General features: G+C 41.7%; 1 long non-coding RNA gene across 2 annotated transcripts in view; it reads left to right on the forward strand.

Moving 5' to 3' along the window:
- Positions 1–17,169, forward strand: part of LOC118152914 (uncharacterized) — a 75,123-nt gene that overhangs the window by 54,987 nt on the left and 2,967 nt on the right. The window contains exons 5-7 of one of the 2 annotated variants that reach the window (XR_013534378.1): positions 2,464–2,586; positions 5,388–5,480; positions 8,617–8,741. This is a non-coding gene — a long non-coding RNA (uncharacterized LOC118152914). The remainder of the gene's footprint in view (positions 1–2,463; positions 2,587–5,387; positions 5,481–8,616; positions 8,742–17,169) is intronic. The other variant, XR_013534379.1, reaches the window with a different exon arrangement.

Raw genomic sequence — 17,169 nt, forward strand, 5'->3', positions numbered from 1 at the left:
GCTGGTGGGATTATAAATTTGTTCAGCCATATGGAAAGCAGTGTGGTGATTCCTCAAAGAACTTGAAACAGAATTACCGTTTGGCCCAGCAATTTCATTCATTACTGGATATATGCCCAAAAGAATATTAATCACTCACTGGGCATGGTGGCTCACGCCTGTAATGCCAGCACTTTTGGAGGCTAAGGTGGGCAGATCACCTGAGGTTAGGAGTTTGAGACCAGCTTGACCAATATGGTGAAACCCTGTCTTTAAAATACACACACACACACACACACACACACAGAAAAAAAGAATATTAATCACTCTACCATAAAGACACATACACACATATGTTCACAATAACAAAGACATGTAATCAATCTAAATGCCCATGAATGGTAGCCTGGATAAAGAAAATATGGTACATATACAAGATGGAATACTATGCAATTATGAAAAAGAATGAGATAATGTATTTTGCAGCAACATGGATGGAGCTGGAGGCCATTAGCCTAACCAAATGAATGCAGGAACAGAAAACAAAATATCACATGTTCTCACTTATAGTGAGAGCTAAACACCAAAAACACATGAAAACAAAGAGGGGAACAACAGACACTGGGGCCTACTTGAGGGTTGAAGATGGGAGGAAGGAGAGGATCAGAAAAAATACCAATAAAAACCCTCAAAAAACTGAGTATAGAAGGAACATGCCTCAACATAATAAAAGCCATATATGACCGACCCCTAGCTAGTATCATACAATATGGGGAAAAGCTGAAAACCTTTTCTCTAAGCTCAGTAACATAACAAGGTTGCCCACTTTCACCACTGTTACTCAACATGGTACTAAAAGCCCTAGCTAGAGCAATCAGACAAGAGAAAGAAATAAAGGGCATCCAAATTGGAAAGGAAGAAGCCAAATTATTGTTGTTAGCAGATGATGTGATCTTATATTTTAAAAAACCTAAACACTCCACCAAAAAACTGTTAGAACTAACAAATTCAGTAAAGTTGCAGGATACAGAATCAACATACAAAAATTAGTAGCATTTCTATATACCAACGGTGAATACTTGGAAAAAGAATTAAGAAAGTCATCCCATTTAAGTAGCTATAAATAAAATTAAATACCTAGGAATTAATTTAACCAAAGAAGTGAAAGCTCTCTATGATGAAAACTGTAAAACACTGATCAAAGAAACTGAAGATGATACCCAAAAAAATGGAAAGATAGTCCACATTCATGGATTGAAAGAATCAATACTATTAAAATATCTATACTAGTGAAGGCAATCTATAGATTCAGTGCAATCCTATCAAAATACTAATGACATTCTTCACAGAAATAGGAAAAACTTTTTTTTGTTTGAGACAAGTTCTCATTCTGACATCCTCACATCTCAGCTTCCTGAGTAGTTGGAATTACAGGCACATACCACCATACCTGGCTAATTTTTGTATTCTTTGTAGAGATGAGGTTTTGCCATATTGCTCAGGCTAGTCTAGAGCTCCTGGACTCAAGCATCCTCCAGCTTGGCCTCCCAAAGGCTGGGATTTCAGGAGTGAGCCACTGTACCCAGCCAAAAATTCTCCTACCCTTAAGAAGCTCATAATATATAGGAGGCCCACAGGTTACTAAATCACCATATGATACAGAAGTGCCACAATAGAGTATAAAAGAGACACTATAGACATAGTAGTTAAAATAGCAATGAAATGTTTTCCTCTACTAAAATCAATAAATATAAAAATAAAATAGTAGTAGTCAATCCCACCATGTTCCATCCTTACAGAATCCCAGTTTGCATGCCTCATCCATGCAATCAGGTGACTCAAGAGAGGCTGACTTCATTCTCAATTCCCAAAGCTGATTCCACACAAACCAAAGTTCACATGACCTAAAAATGACCCAAAGAGACTTAAAATGAAACCTTATTTCATCATTAGGGAGGCATTCTCCCCGTCTTGTGAAGAACATAACAAGGAAGCAGGCTGCCCCAGCTTGTGATCTGAGGGATCGCTGAGGACAATGGCAGACGGTGGAAAGTGGGAGGGAGATGTGAGATAGCCACAGTAAAATGGGCTAGAAACCAAATTATAGCCAAATTCCACCTGGACCCTGACCTACTTCTGAGACTTTTTGCAGCAGCAATTACCATACATTCCTTATTGTTTAAGACAATGTGAATTAACAGCTGTTACTGCACCCAAAACTATCCTACAGATCAAATAAAGGTATTATAAAACTGTGTAATAAGATGGGGAAATGTGTATGCCTAGACTACTGGTCCCTAAAAAATAGAATACAAGATAATATACACATAATGGCAATAGCAATATTAAAAAGTCTGAGAATAGTTACAAACATACTAACAGTAGTTGCATTTGGATAGATATACTCCTGAGGTCTGTTTTTCTGAGTCTTCCAATTTTCTGAAATCAATATATTTTACTACTATAATAAAAAATCATTTGCAGATGTTTTGGAAACCAAGGAATGTACACCTAACTCTATCTACAGAAGTTGGGATGGACCGTATGAGGAAGCGAATGTGAGCTAAGGCCATAACAAGTATCATTCGCTAGAGGAGAAAGAAAGAGGTAATTCTAGGTCACACTTACTTCCTTTGTTAGGTCTGGGCACATTAACTGCCATTATCCTTGGTTTCCTCATTTGCAAACTGGGGATATTACCTACTTCACAGAGATTTTGTTGGAATTTTAAATTATTATGATTATCATTTATGTTGTTATATCAAAGGCAAAGAGTCGTGAAAGTGTCTGGCTCAGGGAGTTTTGAATATTTTATATGTCTGAAGCATGGGACACACAGCCAGGATGGGGCTGGAAAGCTAGGCAGCAGCTAGGTCATGAAGACGTTGGATGAGAGATGGAGATTCAAATAAGCTTGAAGCCCACTCTGTGTGGGAAAGTCAGATTCAGAGGTCACCTGAAACTATTTTTGGATTCCGCCTCAGCCCACTGCAGTCACTTAGAAATGTGCTTGGACTGTTTCTCACTGTCTCCAATACCAAGCTGAAAAGAGGCACGAAGGTAAATATCTCTTCCCCTGAGAAAACTGATTCGTAATTTGCACCAGCAGGCTGCCATGGAGACGGACCGCTACGCACTTCTCAGAGCAATTGGGAGAGGCCGTTCTGAATGCTGCCGAATCCCGTGTTTTGTTCTGCAGAGTGAAGAAACTGGTAGCTTTTGCCTGTGGTGTTTGCGGCATCTTTTCACCCCCTACCCTTTTGAAAATCATGTTACAAGCCGAGGAACTGGTTTTTTCTCCTATAGGCCTGTGTCTCCCTCTTTTTGAGACACAGACCTTTTTGAGAGTATAATGAAAGCTTCCTCTCCTGAGAAATAGATATATTCATGTAATTCATCTACACCACTTTAGAGAGTTCCTTTGTCCCTATGTTTGCTAAACATCTCTTGACCATAAGTTAAGACCTCTCTTGGAGAAAAGATGTATCATTAAAGGGTTTTGTTTTGTTTTGTTTTGTTTGGGACGGAGTTTCGCTCTTGTTACCCAGGCTGAAGTGCAATGGCGTAATCTCGGCTCACCGCAACCTCCGCCTCCTGGGTTCAGGCAATTCTCCTGCCTCAGCCTCCTGAGTAGCTGGGATTACAGGCACGCGCCACCATGCCCAGCTAATTTTTTTTTGTATTTTTATTAGAGACGGGATTTCACCATGTTGACCAGGATGGTCTCGATCTCTTGACTTCGTGATCCACCCGCCTCGGCCTCCCAAAGTGCTGGGATTACAGGCGTGAGCCACCGTGCCCGGCTAAAGGGTTTTAAGAAAGGAAGCAGCCAATCACTGCAGTTGTGTGGTAGAAGCTGGATTTGGAAGCAGTGGGAGTGAAGCCAAGACTAAAGGCAAGAATACCACCCATGAGGACACAGCAAAAGTCTGAAGGTCAAATTGACAAGAGTCTGAACTAAAGCAGCATATGTTGAAAAGGAGAGGTGACTTTTTTTTTTTTTTTTAAAGAGGGGGTTTCACCATGATGGCCAGGCTGGCTTTGAACTCCTGGCCTCAGGTGATCCACCCACCTCGGCCTCCCAAAGTGCTAGGATTACAGGCTTGAGCCACCACCCCCAGCCAAGAGGTGACTATTGAAGATACAGTTTACACAGGTGTTTGTAATGGAGGGTGTGGAGGGTGGGAGAAGAGAGCCTGAGGGAGAGGATGGGGTTTGGGAATCCTCCTTTATCTTCACCTATCACGGTGGTGGCTGTGGACAGTAGAGTAAGCTCTAAGCTGCAGAATGTGTAGGTCTCTACCATGCCAACTCCCCACAAGTAAAGCAACCACTAATTTCTAATCTGGCAAATGTGTATGATCAATAATGTTAATGAGAATAATCACAGAATAAATTTATTAAAAGTTCTAGTCCTCTGGAAGTCCCCTCCGTAATAAATCTCCTGTGTCAACTTTTAAAAATCAAGACTAGGAACAATTTCTCAGAAAGTACCATTTATATTACAACAGAAATCTATTCTTTTCATAATATTAGTTGAAGTAGCCACCTAGAAACAATCAATTTTAGCAGAACATAGAGTACTTCTACAAAGATTTATCACCGATTTGGATTTCCTTTTTTAACTTAATGACTCACCAGCAAAAACCTTTAGAATTGGAAGGCTCTGTACTTTGTGAGATTGCCAAAGTTAGTCACTGATTTATTCCCCTAAGTGTAATTTGAAAGAACCTGCTGTGTAAATCTGAATACTGTAAACCATGCACCATGAATCTTTTAAAATCTAGTTTTCCTATTAATTGTGCCTAGATGCTTAAGAGTAGAATCACAAATTGGGAGGGGAAGGGGAGCCCTCTGGGACCTTTTCGGTGCTAAACTTTTGTGCTACAATTTCTACTGAACCTGCATTTATAGGATCAGCCCCAGATTCAGCAAGAATGGAAGCAGAGAACTGGATCCTTAGACAGACAGACCTAACTTTTCAACCACAATAAAGACTGATGTCTTTAGGTTGGATAAACACTCCTGAAGTTATTGAGTTTATCACAGAAAAGGGACACTGAAAAGTCATTCCTGAGTTAAATATATAATAACCACGAACCATAAGTGTCTGAAGGAAATGTGCATAGTACTGTGATCACATCTTTTTTCCTGTGATAATGTCTACCAGTGGGATTGACTTCTACCAATGGGACTGACCTGGTCTATCCCACTGGGAGACATTTCTTTTCCAGACAGGGTCTGGCTCTGGCACCCAGGCTGGAGTGAAATCTACTCAGGCTGGATTTCAGCTCACTGCAGCCTCCAACTCCAGGGTTCAATCGATCCCCCCCCGCCTGTCAGCCTCCCAAGTAGCTGGGATTGCCAGTGTATGCCACCATGCCTGACTAGTTTTGTTTGTTTTGTAGAGACAGGGTCTTGCCATGTTGCCCAGACTGGTCTTGAACTCCTGGACTCAAGAGATTCTCCTGCCTTGACCTCCCAAAGTGCTGGGATTACAGGTATGAGCCACTGGGCCCAGCCAGAGGAGTTTTCTTGAAGTGACTCTTTCCCTTATCTAATACTGCACAACAAACTACCCTAAAACATAATAGCTCAAAATAACAACCTTATTATTTATTTATTTATTTTTTGAGACGGAGTTTCACTGTTGTTACCCGGACTGGAGTGCAATGGCACGATCTCAGCTCACTGCAACCTCCGCCTCCTGGGTTCAGGCAATTCTCCTGCCTCAGCCTCCCGAGTAGCTGGGACTACAGGTGCGTGCTACCATGCCCAGCTAATTTTTTGTATTTTTAGTAGAGACGGGGTTTCACCTTGTTGACCAGGATGGTCTCGATTTCTTGATCTCGTGATCCACCCGCCTCAGCCTCCAAGAGGCTCAAGCCTTCCAAGAACACAAAAACAGAAGCTGCCAGCTTAGGTTTAGGCTTGGAACTGACACAGCATTATATCTGCTGAATTCCTCTGGTTAAAGTAGTCAAGGACCAACCCAGAGTCCAGAAGACGGGACTGTCACTCCAGGGCATTAACACTGGAAGATGAAATTCATCAGGGGCCACCTTGTAACAAGTTATTAGAGTGACCTTAGGCAGCAATCTGGAAGATGAGTAAGAGTTAACTGGGCAAAGAGGGACGAAGAACGTTTCAGGCAGGGCAGTAGTATATGCAAAGCAGTTATGGCAGAGGAGCCCCATGTGTCTCTAAGAGACTGAAAGAAAGCCAAGTTCGCTGGAGCCCAGAGATCAAGGGAACAGTGGCTACAGGCAGGAAGGGGCCAGACCATGTGGTGCCACTGCATTCTTTAGGAGACTTCCGGAGGCAAGTGGTAGAATCCCAATGCAAACTGACTCAAGCAAAAATATAAACAAACCAAAAAAAGATAAACAAAAATAGAGAAAGAGAATTTATACACTTATGTTTCTGGAAAGTCCAGGGCTCAGTTGGTTCACTTCAGGTATCACTGCATTCAGGCTTCAAATGACATCTCCAGGAATTTGTCTCCCTCCATCTCTCTCTCTCTTTTTTTTCTTTTACTTGAGACAAAGTCTCACTCTGTTGCCCAGGCTGGAGTGCGGTGGTGGCACAATCTCGGCTCACTGCAACCTCCGCCTCCTGGTTCAAGTGATTCTCCTGCCTCAGCCTCCAGAGTAGCCAGGATTACAGATCCCCACCACCACGCCCAGCTAATTTCTGTAATTTTTAGTAGAGACAGGATTTCGCCATGTTGGCCAGGCTGGTCTCGAACTCCTGACCTCAGGTAATCCACCCACCTCAGCCTCCCAGAGTGCTGGGATTACAGGCATGAGTCACTGTACCCGGCCTCTATTTTATATTTTGAAAATTTTTTTGAGGCAGGGTCTTACTCTGTTTCCTAGGCTGGAGTAGAGTGTGCAATCATAGCCCACTGCAGCCTCTAACTCCTGGGCTCAGATGAGCCACCTCAGCCTCTTAAATAATTGGGACTATAGGTGCGTGCCACCATACCAGGCTAATATTTTATTTTTTATAGAGACAGGGTCTCACTATGCTGCGGCGCCTGGTTGCAACTCCCGAGCTCAGACAATCCTCCCACTTCGGCCTCCCAAAGCACTGGGATTACAGGCATTGAACCACCACACCTAGCAGTCTCACCTTTCTAAGATCCTTCAGTGATTCCCCGTGGTCCACAGGACCCTCTTCTCCCATGGAGTCCATCACCATCCTGTCCTCGTCTCCCTTCCCACCTTTTCTACCTCCCTTCTTCCCCTCACTTCCTTGCCCCAGTTACACCTGAAGGCTCTGTGCTCTTTCCAGCTCCTAAGCCTTTTATTTATTTATTTTATTATTATTATTTTTTTAATAGAGACGGGGTTTCACCATGTTGGCCAAGATGGTCTTGATCTCTTGACATGTGGTCCACCTGCCTTGGCCTCCCAAAGTGCTGGGATTACAGGCGTGAGCCACCACGCCCAGCAAGGCCTTTTAATATTCTGTTTCCTTGTCCTGGTATGCCCTTCTTCAATTTTCCTTTTATCAGTACAGAATAGTAATTGGGTCAGATCTTCATTCAAATCCTGACTCCTCTGCTTGCTAGCCAGGATGTCAGGCAAGTTACTTAACCTCTTGAGCTTTATTTTCCTCATCTGGAAAATGGAGATAATAACCACCACAATTTCTGAGACTTAGTGTAAAACTTGTTTCATTTTTGAGACAGGGTCTCACTCTGTTGCCCAGGGTGGAGTGCCATGGCACCATCACAGTTCACTGCAGCCTCAGTCTCCCCAGGCTCAGGTGATCCTCCCACCTCAGCCTCCTGAGTAGCTGGGACTACAGGCATGTACCACCACACCTGGCTAATTTTTGTACTTTTTTCAGACTGGATTTCGCCATGTTGCCCAGGGTGGTCTTGAACTCCTAGGCTCAAGGGATCCTCCCGCCTTGGCCTCCCAAAGTGCTGGGGTTACAGGCATGAGCCACCATGCCCTGCCTAGAGTAAAGATTGAATGAGAAAGCAAATGTAAAATCCTTAGTGAAATGTCTGGCACACAGCAAGGCCCACTTAATGCCAGCTATTGCTGCATTCAAAATTCAAGAGTCATGTTAAGTCCTTGCTCTCTTGACTTCTATGGTTGGCTGAATGATGATTCCCCAAAGATGTCCACATCCTCATTCCTGAAGCCTGTTGACATGTTAATTTACATGGTAAAGGGTCTTTGCAGATGTGCTTAACACTCGTAAGACAGGTGAGTAGCCAGGATTATCAAGGTGGGTCTGATGTAATCATAAGGGGTCCTTGTCAAAGGCAGGCAGGAAGGGAGAGGAGGAGGTGATGTGATGATGGAAGCAGAGGTGGGAGTGATGCAGCCACGTGCCAAAGAAGGCCAGTCATTTCTAGAAGCTGGGAGGAAGTTTCTCCTCTGGAGCCTTCAGAAGGGACTGGCCCTGTCAGTGCACTGATTTTAGCCCTTAAGACTCATTTCTAACTTCTGACCTCCAGAACTATAAGAGAATAAATCTGTGTTGAATGAAGCCACAAAATGTGAGGTAATCTTTTACAGCAGTAATAGAAATGAATATAACTTCCTAAAGATGGGTTGAGCCCATAGCATTTACATGCAGATAGACAAGTTTTCATTCATTTTTCTTGCCCATTAGGTGTTTGTTTGTTTGTTTCTTGGAGATGGAATCTGGCTCTGGCATGATCTCAGTTCACTGCAACCTCTGCCTCCCGGGTTCAAGCGATTCTTCTGCCTCAGCCTCCTAAGTAGCTGGGACTACAGGTGAGCATCACCACACCTGGCTAATTTTTGTGCTTTTAGTAGAGACGGGGTTTCACCCGTCTATTGGCCAGGCTTGTCTCAAACTCCTGACCTCGTGATTCACCTGCCTTGGCCTCACAAAGTGCTGGGATTACAGGTGTGAGCCACTGGGCCCAGCCATATTTAATTTTTAATTATTATTATTATTTTTTTAGTACAGAATCATCTGCTCTAAAAATGTTTTAATATTTTATTTAAATAAAAAAATATATTTTTTGAGGCAGGGTCTTACTGTCACCCGGCTGGAGTGAAGTGGCATAATCACAGCTCAATGCACCCAGTGAACTGCCAAGAGCTGCTACTTCTATTAATATTTGAAACCACCTTGACCTCTTGGGCTCAAGGGAGCTTTCTGCCTCAGCCTCCTAAGTAGTTGGGACTATAGGCATGCACCACCACACCTGGCTAATTTTTGTATTTTTTGTAGAGACAAGGTCTAGCCATGTTGCTCAGACTGGTTTTGAACTCTGGGGCTCAAATGGTTCTCGGCCTTGGCCTCCCAAAGTTTGGATATTACAGATGTGAGCCACCATGCCCAGCCAGGGTATGTTTAAAGAGCTGATGCCCTTTTTTGGTTTTTAAACCCCCTCTTTTTTTTTTTGAGATAGGGTCTCCCTCTAGACCCCAGGCTAGAGTACAGTGTCATGATTTTAGCTCACGGCAACCTCTGCTTCCCAGGTTCAAGCAAACCTCCTGCCTCAGCCTCCTGAATAGCTGGGAATACAGGCACTGCCACCATGTCTGACTAATTTTTGTATTTTTTTGTAGAGACTGGGTCTCACTATGGTACACAGGCTGGTCTCGAATTCCTGAGCTCAAGTGATTCCCCCACCTGGGCCTCTCAAAGCATTGGGATTACAGATATGAGCTACCATGTTCCACCAAGAGCTGCTGCTTTTTATTAATATTTGAAACCACCTTTTTTTTTTTTTAATTTCATGGATCATAGGAAACAATAAAACCACCTCCTGGTTCCACTTCCACGTACCTAGCACAATGCCTGGCACCTTCTCAAACTCCAATAAATACTGGATGAAGGAAAGTTTATGATCTTAACTGTGATTTCTGTTTGGATTCAGTTCATGTAAAAATGGAGGAACCAGCCATGAATTCTCAAATAAGTTTCAGTCTGTGGCAAGCACAGGTCAGGGAGAGGCATCAGGGGAAACCACTGAAAACATGTCTGGAGATCATTGTAAAAAAAAGAGAAGTGCCTATAACTGAAAGAGTGCCTGGCCCCAGAATATTTTGTATAATGAAAATGTTATAGGGTTCTGGTCTCTGCTTCTTGAAGATAAAATGGAGCTAGAAAAGATCCAGAGGACACTAAAAATAATTAAGGGCAGAAGTAATCATGTAAAATTTTTTAAAAGCCATTGCAAAAAAGTTCATCTTAAACTCATGAAGAATAGCATGATTTTCTCAAATCCTGAAAAAAATTAAAAAAAGGCCACATTCCTTGAAGCCTGACCTTCCAACAAAAATAAAAGGAAGTAGCTCTGTGAATAGCATGTGCTAAAATATACAATCCATTACTCCAAGAAGCAGTGGCTACAGAAAGTAAACACTACCATACAGGGCTGGGCTCAGGGTCAAGCCAGCCAGGCAGTTGCCGAAGGTGCCTCGCAGAGCCTCAAATAAATTATAATGTGGTTGGTGTTTGTTAACTTACATTTCCACATACGGCTTCTTACAAGTTTACATCTATAAAATTTCCCTGGCACTGTTGAAACAAATGATGACTGTGAGTAGAATTTAAAGAAAAGAGGCCAGGCATGGTAGCTCATGCCTGTAATCCCAGCACTGTAGCAGGCTGAGGTGGGAGGATCACCTGAGGTCAGGAGTTCAAAACCAGCCTGGTCAACATGGTGAAACCCCATCTCTACTAAAAGTAAAAAAATTGGCTGGGCATGGTGGCTCATGCCTGTAATCCAAGTGCTTTGGAGGCCAAGACGGGCGGATCACCTGAGGTCAGGAGTTCAAGACCAGCCTGACCAACATGATGAAACCCCATCTTAAAAAAAAAAAAAAGTACAAAAATTAGTTGAGCATGGTGGCTGCTACTCAGGAGGCTGAGGCAAGAGAATCACTTGAATCCAGGAGGCAGAGCCAAGATTATGCCATTGTACTGCAGCCTGGAAGACAAGAGTGAAACTCTGTCTCAAAAAAAAAAAAAAAAGAATTTAAAGAAAGGAAAAACAAAAATCTCATCATGTGAATTCATCTGGTTTGGAATATTTCTGAATTGTACACATAAGCAGTCGCATCAACTAAAGCTCTGAATTTAACAATGAATGGATGGCCTTGGTGCTGTTTACCAGAAGCAGCAAGTGATTTATTAACTGCATTTTAATCTCTTTAATATACCTAACAAAAAGTTATCTTGTTCCAAACAAAATCACAAAAGGAAGCTAGACGGAGAACAAGAACCACAGAGAAATGGGAATTATTGTGCAAGGTTTTTTTTCAGATCATTAAACTTTACATTGGTTAGTGGAAGAGAACAAATTAATCTTAAGTTAATAATTGTATTGACAATATGTCATTTAATACACTTTGCATTTGGAAATGTTGAACAACTACTTAAGATTTCTTAAATATTCTTATATTGAGAGGCTCCCATTCTGGGGAACTGATTTTCTCAAAAAAATATATATATATATTTATTATTATTATTATTTGGATGGAGACTCACTCTGCTGACCAGGCTAGAGTACAGTGGCGCAATCTCAGCTCACTGCAACCTCCACCTCCTGGGTTCAAGCAATTCTCCTGCCTCAGCCACCCAAGTAGCTGTGACTACAGGTGCATGCCACCATGCCTTGCTGATTTTTCGTATTTTTAGTAGAGATGGGGTTTCACCGTGTTAGCCAGGATGGTCTCGATCTCCTGATCTCGTGATCTACCCACCTCAGCCTCCCAAAGTGCTGGGATTACAGGCGTGAGCAACCGAACCCAGCTAATTATATGTTAATTATTTAAGAAAGAGTTGTGAAAGTCTATACCAAGTTATAAATGGCAATTTAGACTTTAGTTTTAAGATAGCTTGGGATAATAATTCTTGAGCAAGCCAGCCCACCAGGATATGAATAAAGGAGCTAGAGGGAGTCGGGGCGTAGTGGCTCATGCCTGTAATCCAAGCACTTTGGAGGCCAAGGCAGGCAGATCACCTGAGGTTGGGAGTTCAAGACCAGCCTGACCAACATGGTGAAACCCTGTCTTTAAAAAAAAAAGAGCTAGAGGGTAAGAAAGTTCTTTAAAACTTGTCACTGCTGTAATCATGTACTATGGGCCGTGGACTGCTCCAGCCTTCCTGCCCCTGATGTGTTGATTATGAAATTGCTTGGCTATCCAGATCTAGAAACAGAAAACCTGTGTCCTGTTCTATTAAAATGACCAGTCCTGGCATGCCTGGTGTGTGTGAGCCACCTAGCTCCCATCGTGCCTGATTCACCAGAAGGGCACATCTCTCATGCCAGGTGTTCTGCAGGCCTCTGATGCAAGGACTAGAGCCTAACCTTGAATTCTGGCGGACAGGCTGTCAAAATCGGCTCCACCAACCCTTGCACTGGCCTCTGACTCTCAGCAGACCTCTTCCCCTGAAACTGACCCTATTTCTAATCATCTCTTATGGATTAGGTCCTCCTATTTCAATACCTTGGAGAACCCCAAAGAAAGCAGAAAAACAGGGTTCCTGGCTCCAAGTTGTCTCCTTCATCCTCTGGATGTAGAGGCTTGCATTATCAGCTTGAGTCATCCTGCTCACCTTTTCAGATTGCTCCAACCAGTGCCTTGCTCTTACCCACCCTTCCCATTCCCAGCCCATGGGGATTTCCAACATGGTATTCACCCGGGGTTTTGCTTTTTACTATAAATTTTATATTATGTATAAACAATATATATATGCACATACTACTTTTAGTATATTTTAAATATATTACCATACACACATGTATCTGCAACCTCAAAAATTGCACTATGAGTTATATTATGATTATGGGTTAAACTACATTTTGACCTAGTTTAAATGAAAGAGTGATTGCCTCTCATTCATTAACCCATAGTAAAATTTTCAAAAGACAAAGCATGTGGTAGGAATGTGAAATGGTTCAGTCACTTGCGAAAACAGTTTGGTAGTTAGTTCCTCATGAACATGACCAAGCAATTTCACTCCTAAGTATGCTCAGAAGAAACAAGAACATGCATCTACACAAAATCTTGTACACAAATGTTCACAGCAGCATTATTCATAATAGCCAAAAATGGAAATATCCCAAATGTTCATTAATTGATAAATGGACAAATAAAATGTGGTAAACTCCTACAATGGAATGTTATATCCATACAATATAATGTATAGCCATCCAGTGGCATTCATACATCCATACAGAGGAATGTTATATAAAAAAGAATAAAGTGCTAATATATGCAACAACATAGTTGAACCTTGAAAACATTATGCTAAGTGAACAAAACCAGCTACAAAAAAAACACCTATTAGGTGGGTGTATAATCCCTTCCAAGATGCAGGGATTACAGGTGTGCAGTGGTTATGTACCTGTAATCCCTGCAACTAGGAAAGCCAAGGTGGAAAGATACCTTGAGTCCAGGCTGGGCAACATAGAAGAACTTGCATCTCTAAAACAGACAAACTTTTAAAACCCTGCATACTGTATGATTCTACTTATACGAAATTTCCAGGAAAAAAATCTGTAGAGACAGAGTTTCATCATTGTCTGAGGGGTGGGAGTGATGAATGAGAAGTAACTGTTTCTTTTGGGAGTGATGAAAATGTTCTAAAATTAGATTGTCGTGATGGATGCACACCTTGGTGAATATACTAAAAACATCTGAGTTGCATAGTTTAAATGAATAAATTATATACTATGTGAATTATATATCAACAAAGCTGTTTAATAAAAAGATGTTTTGTTTATTCCTAACAAAAATTGTGTTTATGCTTTGCTTTTACATGGCATTTAAAGAATATATTTTTAAAAAGCTTGGGACAAGCGTTGTGGCTCATGCCTGTAATTCCAGAACTTTGGGAGGCCAAGGTGGGCGGATTGCCCGAGGTCAGGAGTTTGAGACCAGCCTGGGCAACATGGTGAAACTCCCTTTCTACTAAAAAAAGAAAACAACAACAAAAAATTAGCTGGGTGCGGTGACGCCTGCCTGTAATCCCAGTTACTAGGGAGGCTGAGCCTGGAGAATTGCTTGAACCCAGAAGGCAGAAGCTGCAGTGAGCCAAGATGGTGCCGCCTTACTCCAGTCTGGGCGACACAGTGAGACTCTGTCTCAAAAAAAAAAAAAGTTTGATTACACAGAAATGATTCATGCTCTTTATTTTAAAACGCAACATGTTACAGATAAAGTTAAATTCTCCTTTGATAAGTAAGTCTAATCCTTTACCCTCCCCCCAAAATGAACAGCTCTTCATTCTTCCAGGCTGTTTCCTTATAGAAATATTTATTTTTTGTTTTTATGTATGAATTTTATTTTTCATTTTTATTTTATCATACTGTTTTTAAATCCATATCTTGCTTTTTTCACACTTGAGAGCTTTCCATGCCAGTCCATATAGATATGTCTTATTCTTTTTTTTTTTTTAAGACGAAGTTTCACTCTTGTTGCCGAGGCTAGAGTTCAGTGGCACTATCTCAGCTCACTGCAACCTCCACCTAGGTTCGAGCAATTCTCCTGCCTCAGCCTCCCAAGTAGCTGGGATTACAGGCACCCGCCACCACGCCCAGCTAATTTTTGTGTTTTTAGTAGAGACAGAGTTTCACCAGGTTGGCCAGGCTGGTCTCGAACTCCTGACCACAGGTGATCCGCCCTCCCAAAGCACTGGGATTACAGTCATGAGCCACCGTGCCCAGCCAGTTATGCCTTATTCTTTTAAATTGTTGTATAATATCCCATAGCATGGATAGACCCAAGTTTACTTAGCATTCTCTTATTGATGAGCATTTACGTTGTTTCCTCTCTCTCGTTTTGCAACCATTGCAGAGATAAATATCCTTGCACATGTCTCTTGGTGCATATGTCCGAACATTCCTTCATACTAAACACTGAGAAGTACGATAGCTGGGTCATATCCTAGATATACTTTAATTTTACAAGTACCGCCAAGTTGCTGCAGAAGTGCCTGTAACAGTTTATTCTCCCTCTGTCAGTGAATGAGGCTACCCACTTCCTGCACCTTGATATGTGTGTGGATATATGTGGATTCTTATTTTCATAATTGCTAATAAAATTGAATATTTATTTATTTATTAAGAGACAAGAGTCTTGCTCTCTCACCCAGGCTGGAGTGCAGTGGCACAATCTCAGCTCACTGCAACCTCCTCCTCCCAGGTTCAAGCGATTCTCCTGCCTCAGGCTCCCAAGTAGCTGGGATTACAGGTGCTCATCACCAAGCCCAGCTAATTTTTTGTATTTTTAGTAGAGCTGGGGTTTCACTATGTTGGCCAGGCTGGTCTCAAACTCCTGACCACAAGTGATCTGCCCACCTCAGTCTTCCAAAGTGCTGGGATTACAGGCATGAGCCGCTGCACCCAACATGAACATCTATTTATAGAATTACATTTTCATATTGTTTGTCCCTTTTTTTCCTATGTAGTGTTTGCCTTTTTTTTTAATCTTTAGTAGTCTGTATACGTGTTTGATGTGATAAATATCTATTTAAATATCTATATCCACATATACCTACATATAAAATATTTCCCACCTACTCATTACTACGGTTTTTCCTTTTTTTGTTTTATTTAAGGCTTTCTCTAACTCCAAGATCACAAACATAGGATTTTAGTGTGAGGTAGGAAATTAGTTTTATTTTCTAAATGACTAGACAATTATCTTGATGCCATTTAATGAATACTTCATATTTTCTCTACTGCTTTGAAATACTTTTTTTCATACAGTAAATTCCCATATAAATAGCAAATCTTAAACTTATATAGAAGTGGATCTGAAACCAAGAGAAGGAGGAAGTCCATGAGGAGAGAATTGGAATTGGCTCCCTGAACTGTCTACACATGGGAATTTCCAGCACAGGAAAGCAGGGGACTTTCTAAAGCAGGAACTGTACTTTTTGGCATCAGGCAAATGAACTGGCAACTAAATACTCCATGACCTAATAACATTAAATCATTTAACAATTGATTATGCCATTTTGCTTTTTTCTTTCCAAAACCTGTAAAACAACGTTACCCGCTTTGGCACAGCAAATTAAGGTGAAATTATACAAAGTGAGAATCAGCTATATGTCAAGTATAGGCCTGTAACAAAAAAGCAGAGCTGCTACAAATGTAATTAAAATATCCTGGAATTTAATTTTCTCTTTTCAATGTATTCCCCATATTATAGTCAGAATGATTTTTTTTTTTGTCAACATGCCAATCTGGCCGGGTGTGGTGGCTCACATTTGTAATCCCAGTACTTGAATCGCTTGAACCCAGGAGGTAGAGTTTGCAGTGAGCCCAGAATGCACCACTGCACGCCAGCGTGGGCGCCAGAACAAGACTCCATCTCAAAGACTATATATATATACATATTCATGTACATAATAGAAAAAAGTATATGTGTATAGTAGAAAGGTGAGTGGCACGATCAGACTGTTGTTTAAGATAATGATGGCAGTATTTTGGAGGTAAATGACAGAGAGGTAAATTGAATGACAGGGAGACCTGCTGTGAGGTTATTATAGAGATGCTGATAAGACACGATGGAAGCCGGAACTAAAGCCTCGGAGAGGACATAGAGGGGAGGGCCAGAATGCAGAGACACAGAGAGGCTGAGTCTACTAGGTTTTGCTGACACTCTCAGCTTTGGGCATTGAAGGAAGTAAAGAGGGAAGCATTAAAAATGACTCAAGTTTCTGGCAAGGGCAACTGGGTATCCAAAAAGAAGAAGAGAAATAGACATTTCGTGAATTAGGCTGTAAGAGAAGCCCTGTTTTGACTGATGATGTAAATGAGGGCTTTCCACTTTCTGAAAAACTGAACTCTACAGACACAATGAGACAACTCCCACATAGTAGTCAGCCATGGTCCTTCACGTCCGACAGCACAGTCCCAACGCCCTGACACCCTCGTCACCTGATCTGATCCTGTTGCCCCATCCTAATGGAACTGAAAACAGTGGTGTCAACGAACTAAACTACCCACCAACTGTGACATATTCAAAGCCTGTACAAGCTTGCTCTATGAATGGAGAAGACATTCTAAGGGGACCCCAAAAGAAAATAAAGCCTTTTCTGTCTTCCCAGGGAAGTTTTAGGCTAAGGAAACAAAATGAACACCACATGAAATAGTGGGCAAAGATGCAAGAAAGTTTAAGGTTAAGTGCTACATTATGAAGTCAATTCCAATCAGAGGAAAGTCCACTC

The sequence above is a fragment of the Callithrix jacchus genome, chromosome 4 (assembly GCF_049354715.1).
Source record: "Callithrix jacchus isolate 240 chromosome 4, calJac240_pri, whole genome shotgun sequence".
NCBI classification, from domain to species: Eukaryota; Metazoa; Chordata; class Mammalia; order Primates; family Cebidae; genus Callithrix; species Callithrix jacchus.